The following is a 5098-nucleotide window of genomic DNA, read 5'->3' on the forward strand; positions in this document are numbered from 1 at the left end:
ACCAGGATAGCCATCTAATTTAGGGATGCCAACCTCCAGGTACTAGCTGGAGATCTCCTGCTATTACAACTGATCTCCAGCCAATAGAGATCAGTTCACCTGAAGAAAATGGTCATTTTGCCAACGGGAATCTAGGGCATTGAAGTCCCTCCCCAAACTCCACCCTCTTCAGGCTCCACCCCACAAACCTCCCGCTGGTGATGAAGAGGGACCTGGCAACCCTAATCTATCATTTCCAACACTGCATCCACCGCTCAGCAAACTGTGTGTGTGTTAAGTGCCGTCAAGTCGCTTCCGACTCATGGCGACCCTATGAATGAAAGTCCTCCAAAATGTCCTATCTTTGACAGCCTTGCTCAGATCTTGCAAATTGAAGGCTGTGGCTTCCTTTATTGAGTCAATCCATCTCTTGTTGGGTCTTCCTCTTTTCCTGCTGCCCTCTACTTTTCCTAACATGACGGTCTTTTCCAGTGACTCTTGTCGTCTCATGACGTGACCAAAATACGACAGCCTCAGTTTAGTCATTTTAGCTTCTAGGGTCAGTTCAGGTTTGATTTGATCTATAACCCACTGATTTGTTTTTTTGGCAGTCCACGGAATCCGTAACACTCTCCTCCAACACCACATTTCAAAGGAATCTATTTTCTTCCTATCAGCTTTCTTCACTGTCCAGCTTTCACACCCATACATAGTAATAGGGAATATGATGGCATGAATTAATCTAGTCTTGGTGGCCAGAGTCACATCCTTACACTTCAAAATATTTTCTAGCTCCTTCATGGCTGCCCTTCCCAGTCTCAATCTCCTTCTAATTTCTTGGCTGCAGTCTCCCTTTTGGTTGATGGTGGAGCCAAGGAATAGAAAGTCTTGAACAATTTCAATTTCCTCATTGTCAACCTTAAAGTTGTGTAATTCTCCTGTAGTCATTACTTTTGTTTTCTTGATGTTCAGCTGTAGTCCTGCTTTGGCACTTTCTCTTTTAACTTTCAGCAATAGTTGTTTCAAATCTTCACTATTTTCTGCCAATAATGTAGTGTCATCAGCATATCTCAAATTATTAATGTTCCTCCCTCCAATTTTCACTCCACCTTCATCTAAATCTAATCCAGCTTTCCTAATTATATGTTCTGCATATAGATTGAAGAGATAGGGAGATAAAATACATCCTTGTCTGACACCTTTGCCAATTGGAAACCATTCCGTTTCTCCATATTCTGTTCTAACTGAGGCCTCTTGTCCAGAGTACAGGTTGCGCATCAAAACGATCAGATGTTGTGGCACACCCATTTCCTTTAAAACCAGCCATAGCTTTTCATGATCCACACAGTCAAAAGCTTTGCTGTAATCTATGAAACACAAGCTGATTTTCTTCTGAAATTCTCTCGTACGCTCCAGTAACCAGCGTATATTTGCAATATGATCTCTAGTGCCTCTTCCTTTTCTGAAACCAGCTTGAACATCAGGCATTTCTCGTTCCATATATGGTAGCAGCCTTTGCTGTAAGATTTTGAGCATCACTTTACTTGCATGAGAAATTAATGCAATGGTCCGATAGTTGTTGCAATCTTTGATGTCTCCTTTCTTGGGAATTGGAATGTAAATGGATTGTTTCCAGTCTGTGGGCCATTGTTTTGTTTTCCATATCTGTTGGCATATTCTTGTCAAGATTTTGATGGACTCCGTTTCTGTGGCTTGGAATAGCTCTATTGATATCCCATCTGCTCCTGGTGATTTGTTTCTCCCGATTGCTCTCAATGCAGCTTTCACTTCACTTTCTAAAACTGTAGGTTCTTCTTCAAAAGATTCTTCTTGGAAAGAATCTTTTATCCTTTCATCTCTTCTGTATAGTTCTTCAGTGTATTGTTCCCACCTTTTCTTTATTTTGTCCTGTTCAGTTAATGTATTTCCATGCTGATCTTTCAGCATGCCTAACCGTGCTTTAAATTTCCCTTTGATTTCTTGGATCTTGTGGAACAGATCTCTTGTTCTTCCTTTTTTGTTGTTCTCTTCTATTTCTTTACACTGGCTATTATAATAGGTCTCTTTGTCTCTACGCGCTAGTCGCTGGAACGTTGCACTTAGACTTTTGATTCTATTTCTGTCACCTTCTACTTTTGCTTCTCGTCTATCTCTGGCAATTTTAAGAGTTTCCTCAGACATCCATCGAGGTTTTTCTTTTCTTTTGGCTACAGGAATAGTCTTTGCACATTCTTCCTTGATAATATCTCTAGTTTCCACCCATAGTTCTTCAGGTTTACATTCACTTGAACTTAATAATGCAAATCTGTTCCTTACATGGTCTTTAAACTCTTCCGGAATATTGCTTAGATTGTATTTTGGTGCTATGAATGTTTTGGTGTTTTTCTTAAGCTTTATCTTTATTTTTGATATTAACAATTCATGATCTGTACCGCAGTCGGCTCCTGGTCTTGTTTTGGCCGAGAGAATAGAGCTTCTCCATCTTCTGCTTCCAATTATATAATCTATTTGATTTCTATTCTGGCCGTCTGGTGATGTCCATGTATACAATCGTCTATTTGGTTGCCTGAAACATGTGTTTGCAATGAACAGATTGTTGTCTTCACAGAATTCTACGAGGCGTTCTCCTGCTTCATTCCGTGCTCCTAGCCCAAATCTGCCAACAACATTTGATTCTGCTTTGTTTCCTACTTTTGCGTTCCAATCACCTATGATTATCAGCATATCTTGTTTAGGTGTGTGATCAATTTCTTCCTGAACACTGGCATAAAAACTTTCAATTTCTTCCTCATCAGCATCTGTAGTTGGGGCATAAACTTGAAGGATGCTTATGTCGATAGGCTTTCCCTGAAGTCTGATTGATATTATTCGGTCAGACTTTGCATTATAGCTCCTGACTGCCTTTGCTACATCTTGCCTCACTATTAAAGCAACTCCGTTTCTTCTCTTTTTGTCATTCCCTGAATAAAACACTTTGTAATTTTCTGATTGAAAATGTCCTAATCCAGTCCACTTTAATTCACTTATTCCCAGGACTGAAATGTCCATACGTTCCATTTCTTGTTTAACAATTTCAAGCTTACCCTGATTCATGCTTCTCACATTCCATGTTCCTATTTTATGCGTCGAACAGCTTCGGACTTTCCTTTTGCATCTATTCATGTCAACCACTGAACGTCCTTTCGGCTTTAGTCCAATCGCATCATTAAGAACAGCGCTACTCGTACTTGTCCTCTGCTCTACCCCAGTAGCAGATTGAGTGCCATCCGACCTGGGGGTCCCATCTTCCAGCACTATATCTTTTTTCATTTTGGTTTGTCTCATCATAGGGTTTTCAAGGTAAAGGTTGGTCAGAAGTGGTTTACCAGTGCCTTCTTCTGCGCAGTACTAACCAGAGTTAGCCGTAGTGGCACTGCCGTTGTCTACGAAAGATCTTCCGCCAGTGTCACCTTCCACTACTGCTGCTGCCCAGTAGCTAACCTTCAGGGATTCCTCTACCCCCATCCCCATTGGAACTGCCTGTTCTCTTCTGCGGATGTGGCCATTGATCCCTTAAGGGGGTGGATGCATCTTCGTCTGGTGTCTCAGCTGTGACCATTCCGTCTTGAGTGACTCTGCTAGGAGTTTAGTCTCTTGATAGAGTCTAAACCCCTTACGGTATTGCTCTCAGCTTCCCTGACACTCACAAACCCCCTCACCACGTTAAGGTGTGCATCCAGAAGGGGTCAGCAAACTAAGGTAATACAATTTTAAAAAAGAAAGAAACAAGAATAAATTTATCTTGCAATCCAAGTTTTCATGATGGTTTTTCACACAAACAGTTTGGACAGAAAGCTTCAGGTCCAGAAAGCTGTCCCAGAGTATGCTGCAAAGAGCAAACAAACTTTACAGGGATGTTGGGTGATTTACTAATAAGAAAGCAAATTGTTAGTGAGGGGCATTCCAAAAAAAAAAAAATAACAGCTAATGGAGTAGGAAGCATCAAGGCAAAATATGGCACACCTAAAGCACAGTTCAGAGTTGTCTGTCCCACCTTCTCTTTAAACTGCCAAAGAATGGCCTTGGAGGGTGGTGGAGTCCTTGTCTTTGGAGGTCATTAAGCAGAGGCTGGATGGCCATCTGTCGGGAGTGCTTTGATTGTGGGATCCTGCATGGCAGGGGGTTGGACTCGATGGCCCTTGTGGTCTCTTCCAACCTTGTGAACTTGTGAATGGGCTGCGCACAGGATCATTTGTATGAACTGGTTTAAGGGCCAAACTACATATTGCATTTTTGGCAATTTGGGTCTAGGATGCTGCCGAGTTGTTTTCTGTTGCCCCAGAAGGTTGGATCAGAACCAACAGGTTAAAATTAAAGCAAAAGAGTTTCCATCTAGACATTAGGAAAAAATTTCTAACAATTAGAGCGGTTCCTCAGTGGAAGAGGCTTCCTCGGGAGCTGGTAAGTGCTCCTTCCCTGGAGGTTTTTAAGCAGAGGCTAGATGGCCATCTGTCAGCAGTGCTGATTCTATGACCTTAGGCAGTTCATGAGAGAGAGGGCATCTTGGCCATCTTCTGGGCATGGAGTAGGGGTAGCTGGGGTGTGTGTGTGGGAGGTAGTTATGAAATTTCTGCATTGTGCAGGGGGTTGGACTAGATGACCCTGGTGGTCCTTTCCAACTCTATGATTCTATGATTCCCTTGACCCAATTTGCCTTTCCTGCAGTCGAATAGCTGTTGCAGGGCATGGGGAGGGGCTGTGGCTCAGTGGTAGAGCAACTGCTTTTCATGCAGAAGGTCCCAGGTTCAATCCCCGGCATCTCCAGTTAAAGGGACTAGGCAAGTAGGTGATGTGAAAGACCTCTGCCTGAGACCCTGGAGAGCCGCTGCCGGTCTGAGTGGACAATACTGACTTTGATGGACCAAGGGTCTGATTCAGTATAAGGCAGCTTTATGTGTTCATGTGTTGTTTTCAAGATCACTTTGGAGCAGCATGTAGAGTAATCAAAGCATGTGTTGTTACCCAAATAGGTACACGTGCAGTGACTATAACATGCAAAGATTCCTTGACGGGTGTTTAAGACCCAACACACATCACATGGGCAATTAACTTTAAAATCTTCTTCCTATGTATATCAGGG

The 5098-nt window shown here is 42.5% G+C and overlaps 1 non-coding gene across 1 annotated transcript; it reads left to right on the top strand.

Annotated features, from left to right (window-relative positions):
* The first annotated feature begins 4710 nt into the window (after positions 1-4710).
* On the top strand, positions 4711-4782 carry TRNAE-UUC (transfer RNA glutamic acid (anticodon UUC)). Its single transcript has one exon. It is a non-coding gene; the product is annotated as a tRNA-Glu (tRNA).
* Positions 4783-5098: the final 316 nt, after the last annotated feature.

This window comes from Euleptes europaea, chromosome 3, assembly GCF_029931775.1.
Source record: "Euleptes europaea isolate rEulEur1 chromosome 3, rEulEur1.hap1, whole genome shotgun sequence".
Taxonomy (NCBI): Eukaryota; Metazoa; Chordata; class Lepidosauria; order Squamata; family Sphaerodactylidae; genus Euleptes; species Euleptes europaea.